Here is a 14681-nt window from a genome sequence, read left to right as displayed (position 1 = left end):
GTCTGATTGATTTTTTAGTGAGACCTGTAAAGACACCGTTACAGTAGTCAAGTCTACTGAAGATGAAAGCATGGACAACTTTTTCCAAATCCTGTTGACACACAAGTCCTTATAACCCTTGATATATTCTTAAGGTGATAGAACTGTCTCACAGACAGAAGAGACAGCTTGGGTGTAAATATGGAATGATAAGATAATTTAGTCATCATTTCATGTGTATGATTTTCTACAAAGATATCTCAGCATTAAGTCAGCTGTGACAGCTGCCTGCAGCAATATTGTCAGGAAGCATTCAGAGTTGCTTTATTGGTTTTTCGGTCTTTGCGGGTCACTGGGATTGTTTGTACAGCCCCTCTATTTTAAGCCTGTATAATTATACATTAGACAAAATACTGTTTTGATAATCACCAAGTATTACCAAGGATTATTTTGACAAAAAAATTCACATTTTTGGATTACATCAAGAACCAATGTGGAGGTTGACAGTGTGTGTGCTTTTCTTTTTTTTATTGGTGAAATAATTTGGATAACCCACAGCTGGTGGGCGGCAAAAGGAGTGTTGTTTCAAAAAACAAAGTAATAGTGTTGCAATGTCTGAGGCATGCGCACGCACGCTCACACACACACACATAACCCCCCACTAGGGCAGCAGTCCATCTATGGTTGTGAAAGTGTTCCAGAGTCCACAGAATGAGAAAAAAGTGGTGAATCAATGTTATTTCCGTAGATTTAATTTAACAACTTCGACCATTACTCTCTTTGTTGCATCCAGTCTTGCATTGGTTTGTTGGCTGCTCTAACTGCGACATACCATAAAGTACAAAGACACTATCCAGGTTTTAGTTGGGGTTCCATCTGATAGAGTATAGCTCAATTCTTTCAGTTTTACAGCCAGCAGTGAGGAACCATGAATGACATCATAATATGCTGAGACAAAACCAAATACATGGCTGATTTGGTTCACCACTGATTCAACAATGAGTGGCTTTAATTGAAATCAGTGAGTGGGGTATGAGTTTGAGCCACGGGCTAATTCTTTCCTACATTTTCCTTCTTGATCTCCTCTATCCCAGTGTATCAACTCCAGATGTGATACAGAAGGTATCAGGTTTTCTTTTTTTTCTGTATTGAATTGCATTGGAGAGTTCATGGGTCACTTATATACTTCCAAATGTACAGGAAATTATGCGTAATTTAAATGAGGTCAAACCACCAAAAATGTAGAACAAGATGGACTCCACACAGAACAGGCTCGTTCGAGATGAGCCAGGTCTCCGCAGAATCGATCACCGGCGATCGGCGCCCGTTGCATGCAGGTTAGATTTGTGTCCTACTTAATCCCAACTTCCTCTCCTCCACACGTGGGACACGGAGTTCTGAGACGCAGGCGGCACAGTTGCTTTTCACCAACTGCAAGAGCCAGGCGGACCCAGGCAGACCCTGAGCATGCTGGGAAACGCCGGCTTCTCAGCTGATTCAAGACCTGATTGGTTTACAACATGATGACGTTTTATATAAACTTTTTATTGTTTTTGAATCGGAAGGGATTTTAATTGCTATTTGTCTGATTTAAAGCCTTATTCTGTACAGAACACACGTTGTGTGGCTGATAGTTACGTTTAGAAATCAGAGAAACTAAATCCCTTCAGATCACGGCTGATCTACAGTGTGTTGTTAATAAAATCAGCAACAGATTTCATGTAGAGCATTTTGAGAGCTACTCTGTCATAATTAAAACAACTGCAGACTGTGTACAAGCTGATATATGTGTCTGATTATATTTTATTAAATCAGAATCGCACCACAGTGTTTTTGTCACTTCCTGTCCATCCTAAAGGCTGCTGAAATCGCCTCGAAACTGTCTGACTTTACCGCAGCTTTTTGTTCATCTCGAACGAGCCTACTGAGTAAATCAGAAAGTAAATCAGAGTAAATGGGTTTTTGTTTCTTAAGAGGGGACTTTTGAGAGATCTGCAAAACAATGTCACACATCCTGGATAGTTATATTGACTTTACAAGTGAACTTGACTAAACTGCATGGTTAAAACATCCTGTACAGTCAGTAGATTTTAGTGGAAGCATTGGCCTGTGTATTAATTTAAGCCCAATGATACCAGTGGGGAAAACGTTGAAGCTTGGTTTAAATTGTGTTACGTTAAAACAAATGTACAATGACTGTGACTCACCACCAGCATGGTTTAGCAATGATAAAAAACGGATAAGAAGCATTTTGCAGTAAAGTAATTTCATTTCAATGGATTCACAACACTCAGTGTATTCCCTCGAGGGGGGGAAGTAAATCCACACACATTTTTCACATTGAGTTCAGCTTTGGCAAACTTTACTGCTATTGACAGTTGTCCAATAGCACGCAGCCTTGACACTCCTGACCTTTGACAAGAGAGGGAGGGAAAATCCAAAATCTCAAAATCCAAAATAGAGGAAGTTATTGTGGTTTATTTGATGTGTTACACTATTCACTTTAATTTAATCCTTCTCTGTCCGAGTTCACAGTGCTCTAAAGAAAAGTTGTGTACTGTATTTCATACAGTAAGGAAACAGAAGTCAATGGTACAACGGCATCTTTTGAACAAACTGGACTTATCTTGTTAGTGACCGATTAAGCTTGCAAGCTAACTAGCAAGGAGGGCATTTTTCTCTTTTCAGTGATTCTTTATTAGGTGAACTGAATGCCAGGGATGAGAGACAGTTAATAGAGTTTAAAGTGCTCATATTATGCTTTTTGGATTTTTTTTTTTGTGTTTGCATGTATTTTTTTGCAAATTTAAGCTTTACAAAGTAAAAAAGCCCAAAGTTCACCCCAAAGGGATTTACCATCTTCCAGAGAAAACCCTGTTCCCAAACTGCTCCAAACAGCTCTATTGTGCAGTATGAAATATCAAATATGGTGTTTTTAGAAAATTAAACCATGTTAACCTATTTTGTATTCTCTAAATGCAATTATGAAACTGAACATTAACATAATATGAGCAGTTTTAGTCAAGTGACACACAATCAGTTTAGGATGTAAACAGTTTTTTCTTATTTAAAAAAAGCTTATACTTTTACTGTTGCAGTGGCTAGAATTTGCTGTGGTTGATCCTCACAACGGATGCATTTACAGTATAATGTGGCATTTGTCCTCCTCACGTTCCTGTCTATCTGCATCACATATTATCAGAGGGACTTATAAAGAGTTTCAGGAGAGTGGGCTGCTTGCCCTTAGTCAAACAGTCACTCTTCTGTTCTGATAGCAGAGCAGATATTTGGGGGCAGGTCGGTGCGCAGCATCAAAAGAACTGACCTGATTTATCTGTCCTGGTTCAATGGACAGGTAGCAAAGGAGCCCCTCAAAATGAAAAAAAACAAAACCTTATCCTGATCCCTTCTATTTACTGCACACATACACTTTTTATTTTCCCAAACGAGATCTAGGAATCCAGAAATAAATCCTGCTCAATCACAATGAGAACTGGACCTGTTAGGCAATTTATAACTGTATATCCTTGTAGGATATCAAGTAGATTTCTTTTAATTCTATCCATTAATTTTTCCTCTCATCTCATTTAGCCTATTTCTTTCATTTCCTTACTGTTTATGGCATTTCCAGATGTCTAGTAAAGTAACTGTATACAAGCAACAGTTTTTGTTTTTTAATTAGATCAAAAGAAAATACAAGTTTATATGAATACCAACATAATATTTACATGCACATCAACAACAACAATTAACACATCTGACCACATACATGATGCAGCTCATGTACTGAGAAACACACACACATGGATTATTACTTGTTGCATCAGCATGAGCACACACTAGCTCTCTCTCTCTCTTCTGCCCGTCCGTCCCTCACTCACTCTCTGGTGCCCCTGTCATAACAGCCCAGTTGATGTCTTTCCAATGCCAGTGGAGTGTCTAGTAGCCCACAGTACAGAGCCATCTGGAAGTGTATGAAATTCCCAGACTGTTTCCATTCATTGGTTTCCAATCAGCCCAAACTGACTCATGCAGGTTTCATTTTATAATCGTTTCATACAAAAACCTCATGTGTGGCATAGGGTACTTAACCAATACCATAATACCAGACTACAGGACACTGGTAAGTAAATTCAAGGATCCCTTCACATATATATTTTTACCTCTAGTGGTAATTCTCCCTGCAGAATGTTTTTAACACACTAGTCTCTGAATGGAGGTGATTGAAATTGAATTGCACACACAACATTGAAAAGTTACAATGGAAGAAATTCAAGAGAAACATTTTTATGTTTTAAACATCAGTTGGCCTATGTTGGCACCAACCATTATATAGAGGTTCTGGTGTATCCAGCAGATATCTGGATTACGAATATCCGGGCCAAGACTTCCTCTTCCCTGTGCTGGTTACTGTTTTTTTACAATCAGCGTCAATCATTTTTTTCCAATGTTTTCTATAAACAGATGACTGCATGTGACCGCAGATAAATAAATATAAAAAGCTAAACCATTATCAGACAATAACCGATGGGTTCCAAGACTGCATTTCGACCAATGCGTTCCACTTCTTTTGCTCTCTACATGGACCGTTTACCTGCATGCAACCAAAGCCCGCTCAAACACGATTGGTCAATACTACGTGGACTACAAACCAGAACATCCAACAACCAAATCTTGTCCCGTTGCCTACAGATTGGGAATTCATATGCAGATATCCGTTCATAGAAATTAGAAACAGTGTCACCCTTAACCGGGATGATCCACAGGACACACACATTGTTTTAATCGGGGGTCACTGCGGGTTCCAATCCAGCCTGCGGCCCTTTGCTGCGTGTCATCCCCCATCTCTCTCCCCCCTTTTACGTCTGTCCACTATCTCGTCTTTCTATCCACTAAAGGGAAAAAAACAAAAACAAAAAACAACCACATGGGACTTGCAATTAAGATAATCCTACCTGAGCTGTTAAATCCAAACAAGCAGAGTCTCTGACACAGGTGGGATGACCTATGTGGCTAATGTAAAGCTTATTTATCTGTTGCCATCTACTTTGATAATGCAAGTAATTCCAGTAACTGATTGTTTTAGCGCTGTTTTACCTCATGGCTGAGTGATGGAAAAAATGTGATGTGGGACAGGAAGATATTCCTCAACCTCTGATTCAATACTGCAGTATTCTGCACAAAATGTAGTCATGATGCTCAAAGGTGCAGTAGGTAGGATTGCGTAAATCCAGGACTTAGCCAAATAATTTGAACATTGACAACCTTTCCGTCCCTCTCCCGTTTCTGCTACAGCCCAAAACCGTCTCCTAAACCCCTTCCCCCACAAGGGAGAATGAATGCAAATGCATAAGCAGTGATTGACACACAGTTAGACACCCCACCCGGCCCTGATTGGTGCATCTGAACAAGGAGCGGTCGATTTTTGGAAATTGCAATACAGAATGTAGGTGGTGCCAGAGGAGCCGATTTGTTTTTTAAATTACCTTTTAAATTGCCTTCATGTAGTTCTACTGGAACATAGGGTCAGAGTTTCAGCAAATATGACAGAAAGTTAGTTTTATAAGTCTTACCTACTGCATCTTTAACTCTGCCCTAAGAGCATAAAAACTCATGCAAACAGGTTCCCTCACTCCTCCATCCAGGACACACACACACACACACACACACACACACACACACACACACACACACACACACACACACACACACACACACACACACACACACACACACACACACACACACACACACACCTCTTCCCAAACATCTCCATCTGTAGTTATATACCTCTAATTAGAATATGACTGTGTATGACTCAGATGTTTGAGGGAAGTCATCATTTCCCAGCTCTCCCAACTTTCCATGCCCTCTGTGCTTAGTAACTGTTTTTCTACAATATAATAATGACTCAACCAAACACATTTTGTGCACGATGCCATTGGAGGTTGCCTTCTTTCATGCTTCTTCTCTTTTTTGCCTTGTCTCTCTTATTCTTAAACTTTTCCTCCTCCCCTTTGTTCTTCCATTCAGTTGGGTTCACCCTCCCCCTTTCCTCTTAGAGCTTTCTGTTCTGTGATCAAGTTATGACTCTGGAATTCCTCACCAGTGTTTTGGGGTAACCATGGAAACCCCCATCCCCTTGGTAACTAACATGATATTTTTAGTTTCATATTGAGTTGAGAAAACAGTCAAAACCGGCAACTGTGAAATCAGCAATTCATTTAAATTTTACTTACATCTTGCAATATACTTCTTATCTTAATTACCTGTAGGCATAACATTTTTAAATATTGAAATAAATCACTTATTTTACAGCAATGACATGTCATTATTCTCTTGCTTTTATCTTATTGCATTATTTCTTGGATAAGTATTTTTTGAAAACCTCTACACATACGTAAATGAGGATGTTAAATGTTTCCAGGTCAGACAGGGGACAGCAGGGTCAGATGGGTCACTGTCTGGGCTCAGACATCTTTCTTAAGTAGCCCAAAGAGCACTTTGTCTATTCAACCACTAATACATGGTAACGTTTTTCAATCTGCCAAGAAGCTTACAAGCCAAACCCCTTCTTTCCTCAATAACCAAAGGCAGAAAAAATATATTATTTTCGACTAGGAGATATATTGTATTTAACGGAAATTAACACCAAATCTGGGAACCAAATCTAAAAAAATAAACGAGAGGTTGATTTGTGTTCCCATACCAGCACCCACATTCAAAACATGGGCCCAGACTTATGAAAACAAGTACTTCTGCCATATATAGTGATGACACATCGAATAGGCCTGTACACTCATTGTCAGTATGTGCACGGAAAGTGTTTATCCAAAGTCTGGGTCTGAACTATAAACAGGGCATCAGTGAGGCTCCATGTTATATTTTTAATATGGTAAAATGTTACATATGGCATGATTTCTGAAATGTTATAATAATGACACTCTAATAATTTTTCCCATGTAAAATGTCACCAAATTGCTGCCATTCTACTACTACTACTACTACTAATAATAATAATAATAATGTTTTTTATCTAAAAATGCCTTTCTCTACTAGTCTAAATCATTTGCGTTGCACTTCCGGGAGATTGCTCTGGTACCACAGGAAATTCCGCCAGATGCATGTGTTTTCTATTTCCTTCTGCTTTAACTGTGCTAGAATTTTAACTTTTTTGCATTTATGATGTCTGCTGTTGACTGCACCTCAGATCTCTGTAGGGTAAATCCAGACAACTAGCTAGATTATGTGTCCAATCTGAGATTGGTCTCGCATGACTGTTTTTGCAGTGGCTCTGTGCGGAGTTTAGCACCGCCCATGTGAAATGCCATTAAATGCCATAAAACCAGAGAACATTTTCCTCCCATCCTCGAATGCCATGTAAAGTAGCCATACCCTACTTCAGGGCGCTTTGGAAGACGGTCTGGCAAACCTAGACTACTGTCATACTGACTTACAAAACAGTTAAATAAAGTGGACTAAAGATTGAAACACCTTAAAACTGACATTAACATTCCTCCTGTACAACCATTGATCAGGATTCATCAGTCAGTGAAATATACAGTAAAGGCCCTTTACTGTATACTGTGGTGCTCATAAGTGTATAAACCCATGCTACAGTTGACTAAAAAGAGGAATTAAAAAAATTGAATATTGATCTTAGTGCCTTAATTAAAACAATAGGCCAATCCAACCTTTAAGGATTCCAATTTTCATTTTTCTTTTAAATCAACTTTAGCATGGCCTCATAAACGTATGAGCACCACTGTATACTGTGCTGAACATCCAGGCTAGGTGAGACACAAGCTTACTTAAACACTAAAGACTTTATGCATCCATTTGAAAAATGTTCACTCTAAGTGGATACATTTCATATATCTGTACATCAAATACAGACTACAGTGCTGTACATAGCCTAACAAACACATTGGTCTGCTTCAAGGAATCCTCTCAACAGCAGCTGCAAGAAGCACCAGGAGCCAAAAGACCCAGAACGGCTTTGAGAGAAGAGGGGAAGCAGAGGCTGACTGAAGAGGTCTGCGACACCATCCTCAATCACACCAAAGCAAGGTTCTCTTTTACTGGCCATCTTCTGAAGGCTACCTTACTACAAGCAGATATGTTTGAAAGGTACTGCCATTTATTTCCTGATGAGGCTCTGAATGCCACTGTGAACGCATACGCCATGCTGAACAAGGCAAAGCTCAAGACAGAACTCTCTGATCTATGAGAATCCTGATTTCAAGGGCTACTAAGGTGCACTGGCACTGTACCAGGTTCTCTTGAGTTTGAACTTCCAGGAGACATTCTCTGAGACTGTGAATATGTGGAACATCCTCCTGACTACTCCCATAACAACAGCTGAAGCTGAGAGATGTTTCTCAACTTTGACGTGAGTTAAGACATTCTTGCAAAATTCAATGGGCCAGGAACGTCTGACTGCACTGGTCATGCTTTCCATGAAAAGGAAATAGACCGTTTTGCTGCATTGAAAGAGAGAAGAGCACAGTTTCAGTACAAGGGGTAGCCATGAAAGTTAGCTTGCGTTCTCACTCAGTTACAAGGACCATATACCCCTTGTTCACCCCTTCGTCTTAACACTAGCCCTAGATCAGAATGAGTATTGGGACAGCCCTTAGTCTTGCGTGAATGCGCACAACCTAGGGGAAGAAGTAAGGGGTAGGGGTAAGCTAGAGAAATGAGATTCAGCCTTAACACTTTGGATTTTGGTATGCAGGGGGTGGAAAATGTCATATAAGAGATTGTGTACCATAGATATACAGTGGTGTGAAAAAGTGTTTACCCCCTTCCTCATTTCCTGTTCCTTTGCATGTTTGTCACACGTAAGTGTTTCGGAACATCAAACCAATTTAAACAATAGTCAAGGACAACACAAGTAAACACAAAATGCAATTTGTAAATGAAGGTGTTTATTATTAAAGGTAAAAAAAAATCCAAACCATCATGGCCCTGTGTGAAAAAGTGATTCACACAGGGTTGTTAAAGCCATGTTAAAGCCACCAGGGCCGCGCTTTGTCACCAATCCTCGTGAGTCAGTGAATCCAGCGAATCAACTGGCTGTGAGTGTTTCTGAATCAGAAAAGCGAGTGAAGTCTCTCCTCAAGCTCAGAGTAAAGCAAATTAACAACAAAAGCCATTCTTTCACTTCTGAAATAACATACACTGTTCTGTACGTAGCCTAGCTAGGCCTACTCTGGGTTTGTGTAGTATGTTAAATACTTGCCTCTAGCAATACTGACTCAAGTGACTCGCACAACCCGGTTCAGTTTAGTGAGTGACTCAGAATAACCCAAATCCTTAAAAGGAACCGGGTTAGCCAGGCCTAATATACATTATGCTATTTGTGACTGCTAAACAGATACACCATTAAATAAATATGTTGTTTTCTTCATTTCAGAATAGCTTTAAGAACAATGCACTTAACAGATATGTTCCAGTAACTTAAAGAGGAACACAGACAACATTCCATATATAGTGGTGTGGATGGAAAGTTTCACGCAGGTGACAGAACTACTAGCTTTCAATATATGCATACGTCACTGCACATGCGTGTTTATATATATATATATATATATATATATATATAAAATAAATAAATAAACACAAACACTAAATCAAACATGCGCAGCTAAAACCTAGATAACATTAATGCAGTAACACAAAATTAACAGAACGTTTAAAAAAAAACTTTAACTAGGACAGAAACATTTTTTTTCCCATGAGCCTTTGCATAATTTCATGCAGAACAGCTCAAACAACCCATCCGCTACCATACAGAAACTTAACATTCTTAGATATCTCTGCTTAGTGTGATCTGTGCACTTCATGCTTAAGCTGAATGATTACGAATAATTAATATAGAAAGTAATGAATATGGTTTTTAACAAAACATGAAAGAATAAGTAGTGACCACTAAAAAATGGAATTACAACTAAATCTGGGTTTAAACTAATACTACAGAGCACGGTGTACTTGTTTAGAAACTGCTTCAATCAAACCACTGAATTATTTAAATAAAAGAAACACCCGTGCATTGGAAGAATATATCTATCCAATGTTAAATGTATGTGGTCTGGTCAGCAAAAGTCTTTAAAGTATTGAGTCCACTTTAACTCAATTAACCATTGTTTTATACAGTTTTTAACATATAAATACTGTAGTTATCCTAGCACATATGTTTAAAAACAGCTGCTCTAAGAGGCAGTGCTGTATATCCATTTGGTCATTATTAGATACGTTGTGTTCAATGGTTGGCTGTTGGGGAAAAAGGTGGAGAACATCCTTTGTGGTGCTATTGATGCAGCACAATTCCCGTCTGTCTGTGAGATCTGTTGACTGTAACAAACCACTTCTTACTTCCTCCCATTCAGATTGGGTTCCCTGCGGGGGTCAACAGCCCAATGCATTATGGTCTGTCACCAGGAGATAAACCAAATACTGCAGTGATGACATCATGTGTCTGTTTGTTTATGGGGGGGGGGGGGGGGGGGGGGGGGGGGGGGGTTATGAGGGGAGATGAAGAGATGATGGAAGACAGGAGAACTTGGGACATTTGAGGGTGTTCAGTAAGACAGAGAAATAGAACGATTTTGAAGCTGAAGTCGAATGACTGAAACAAGATGTGATCATGATCATAAACCATCAAAAAGCAAACGTAATCCACTTTTCCTCCTTTTGTTTGTTTAGCCTGCAGTATGTTCACTGAATAATCAAACACTCACAGTTTGCATTTACTGGCTGTTTGCTTTCAGAACTCTGCTTAGTCTATGGATGAGCTTTTCAATTAACTTCAGCTTCCATCTGTGTATTATTCTTTAAGGTTGACAGATGCCTGGGTTAGTTTGTATTGCAAATCTCCAAAAAGTCTCTTTTAGGGGGTTTAGTCAGGTTTTGGCTTTAAAGGTTTAGGGAAAAGCTTGTGACATAATCCTACATATGGGGGACTATTGATACCTGCAATATTAGATGTAGGAGGTCCCTACAGAAAATACATTTTTCAGTAATGGGCAGTGTATGTGATGTCTCCAAAATATACTATAACTTATGAGAAATATGGTAAAAATGATACAGATACTGTATGCAAAAAAAAAAAAGAAAAAAACATACTGTGGTACACGCAATCAAAAAAAGTAAAAAGTGTAGTTAATTTCCATAATCCGAAATGGTGACATAAAAAAATACAAGCAACAAATGCAAGAAGTTGACCGAACTGTACTTTAAGTTAGGATAACTAATTATAAATAAATCATTTTAATGCATATATTTCTTAAAGCAGGGGCTCTGATAAACGCAGAAGTTTTATTTAGACAAAAATGAAATAAACAAAAGTCAAATTAAGTCGGGCCAACATAGATTTATATTTCTCATTCAGTTGGAAAATTAACAATAACATAAAAACGTGCCTTTTGACAAACTTGCAGGTTTTAAAATACAGTAGCAGCCATATGAAAAACCACGTCAGTGTATTCTTGACATCAATAAAACTAAATGACTATATCCTGAATGTTGGCTAGTTTCCGTGAATACTCCTGAGATTCTAAAAGATCTTCCGCTAAATGATAGTTAACTTCAGTTTTTAAAATGAAGTCAGGAAAACTAAAAAGTAGGTGGAATTCTGTGACTTGGACTAAAATGTACAACAATGCACATGCATACAGGAAGTTTTAATTAAACTGAAGCACTTGGAAAGTAATGCAAGGCATGGAACGATTGACTTTTTACATTGCTACAGCTGACAAGACTAAGAGAACTTTTAAGTTGACAAGTAACATCCAAATCCCTTTGTCACCCTTTACATATGGTTGAAGAAAAAAAAAACAACAGTCCCCATTCCCATGACAATAACAGTGGAAGTGGTCCGTGAGGTGTATATGACACACTTGGAAGTTTCCAGTCTATCCATTATAATTCAATGGTTAGAGATCTGAATCACTCATATCTGTGGTGTACTGTAGCTAATGGTTGTATATGTGGTTGGGGCCATGTTGCTCTCACGCTCTCTTGGGCTCTCTTGGGCTCACTTGTGATTTTTCTTGCACATTTCCGAAGCAAATTGCAATGAGTAAGGTCTCACAGAGACGGGATGGGGGTGGGGGTGGGGAGGTTTCAGAATCTCCAGGGGACGGCACCCACTCCGAAACTTTGCATTTCACAGCTTTTTGATAGCTTAAAGTATCAAACATCCATAAAATCTGCACCAAATTAGCCGCTAAAACAAATAAACGTTTTTAAAAAACATTTCATATTTAAACAAAGAAACCAACAATATGCCTTCATGTGTATTGTAATAATGTGTTCTCATGCTACAGAGCAACTTAATCTTTTCTGTAAAACATCTGTGATGCTGAGAGACAGACGTTGGCAGTAGCTGCTCCACTGGCTACCAAATGGATGAAAGATAACGGGACAATAACTTAGCCTACTCAGTTGCACAGTGATTTATACCACATTTCAAACCAGGTCTGAATAGTTAGAAATACTGAGATGCCTTTGAAGATATCCAGAACTAATCCAGCTAAGAAATCACTCCATCTTTCCTCAGACTGTGACCTCATCTCCCTGGAGGAGGGGGAGGGGGAGGAAGAGCGGAAAGCAAAGGGGGGAGGGAAACAGAAAAGCTGTTGACGGAGATTAGAAATGTGTTTGGTTCCTTTTGTAGATTTCAACTTTTTAATAAAATACATGTATGAAAGTCTTATTGTGCATTAAGTGCCATAGTGTAGAATGCTGCAAGATTTACAGATCAAGACTGCAGGTTCAGCAAAAGCAGTCCCAGACACACAACAATCATAAAAAATAAAAGGGCAATACATGACTAAACAGGGTGAAAGATATGAAAGATTTGGATTCATCATGTTGGCATCCCCCTCCTTATACTTATGAACATGTTGCAAGACTGAAAGTGTAACCCATGGCTTCTCTTTCTTTACTTCTTTTTTCCAAATCTTTCCACAGAAGATTCACCAGCATGCATCATTGGGGGTTCCCACCCGTTGCCTTACAGAAACAAAAAGTATCCTGCAATTAGGCGGTCCTTTTCAACTCATAAAGACTGATGTGTTTTACTAGCAGAAGGTTTCCTTTTAACTGCGGAGAATGTGGTAAATCTCAGGGGTAAGCCAGGGACGTTCCGTGATAGCACGAGTTCGTGATTGATAATTTCTTTATGTCTGAACTTGATGCATGATGTAAAAAGCAAATGCTAACTATGCAGCTATCGGGAGAATGTTGCAATTTTGATCAATAGTTGTCCGGACTGAAATATATCAACAACTATTTGATAGATTGGCACAAACGTCTATACAGACCTTCATGGTGTCCAGAGGATGAAGCCTTCTGACTTTGGTGATCTCTTGACATTTCCCTTAGCGCCATATTTTACATTTGGGGTTTTAAGTAAAATATATAAACAACTATTGTATAGATTTCCATGAAATGAGGTATATACATGTATGCTCCCCTCAGGATGAACTATGGTAAGTCTGGTGATCCTCTGACATTTCCTTTAGCATCATCATCAAGAACAATTTGAATGTGTCCTATACACCTTAACACCTGCAAAACTACTACTACAACCATCTGCCTCAGCTGTACCTGTTGTTTAGTGCCAATTAACACGGTTTCTTTAACACTAAAACAAGATGGTTAACAACAATATACCTATCACAGCACACAGCAACACAGCAATTTGCTGAACACAGCAATTTGCCGAAGGCACTGCTGTGCGTGAGTAGAGCTTTACAGAGCCGCTCCCATTGTATTGAGGTACTCTATCCCATGTCCCTTATTTGGTAGCTCCTCGACTCCTCGGTCCTCGGCTGAACCGGAAGTTGTTCTGTCCCTCCTTGGGAAAAGGCTGTCTCAAAGCTCTTATTTCTGCCCCGAGGACCAAGGAGCGAGCATTGAGGAGGGATCCCAGAGGATCTACAGCCAAGGATACACAAGAGCAGCCTTCCTGGAAGACGTGCAGTTGAAGGAGTTGCTAACTCCGCCCAAACAGCTGACAAATTAATAGGACGCTTCAGAAGAAAGGACGTCTCATCCCTCTAAACCACATCTACTTGTTGCCTCTCTCCTCCCGTGATACCTGGAAGGGAGGCAAGTGGAGGAGTCGAGGATGCAATTTAAGCGACATGAGATGCAGCTTTAGTCTTGTTTTAACATCAATTTGAGGAATTTTCATTGGTCGAGTTAATGTATTCTATTCACCAATAACTTCCATAAGACCTGTTTTATGTGACATGATTATATTTTCAGTTAAGTAGAAAAAAGAGCATACTTTGGTCCAAATTTGCCTAGAAAGAAGCAGCCCTTGAAATTGGACACATCTATACAGACCAACTGTGGTAAAGTGCATGTTGTTATAAACTATAGTCTCTCGCAGAAACCTAATGTGCATTCCTTTTTTTCATGACAGCAAACATTCTACTAAATGTGCTTAAAGTGAAGGGAATGGAACCCTTGGAGACACATCATAACATTACATGCAGTTAGGGGGTCAGAAAGAGGAATGCAAGACATTTTAAAAATGGAAAACACTGCATGTAAGGAAGGCATGAAAAGAATAGTGTAAGACGAGAAGAACAAACCGGCGGAGATTGCTCTGGGATGTTGCAATAACATGTGAGATATTAGCTAATTATTCAGTGCAAAGACACCTCATGGTGCTAAACTACAGTGAG

The 14681-nt window shown here is 39.2% G+C and overlaps 1 long non-coding RNA gene across 1 annotated transcript in view; it reads right to left on the bottom strand.

The window, feature by feature from the left end:
• The window catches only part of LOC117953330, a 17707-nt gene extending 3555 nt beyond the window's left edge, over positions 1-14152 (bottom strand). The window contains exons 1-2 of the long non-coding RNA XR_004658596.1: positions 13769-14152; positions 8413-8423 (exon numbers count right to left, since the gene is read on the bottom strand). This is a non-coding gene — a long non-coding RNA (uncharacterized LOC117953330). The remainder of the gene's footprint in view (positions 1-8412; positions 8424-13768) is intronic.
• Positions 14153-14681: the final 529 nt, after the last annotated feature.

This window comes from Etheostoma cragini, chromosome 11, assembly GCF_013103735.1.
Source record: "Etheostoma cragini isolate CJK2018 chromosome 11, CSU_Ecrag_1.0, whole genome shotgun sequence".
Taxonomy (NCBI): Eukaryota; Metazoa; Chordata; class Actinopteri; order Perciformes; family Percidae; genus Etheostoma; species Etheostoma cragini.
Note: the sequence above shows the minus strand (reverse complement) of the source record. Positions and strands in the feature narration are given on the sequence as shown.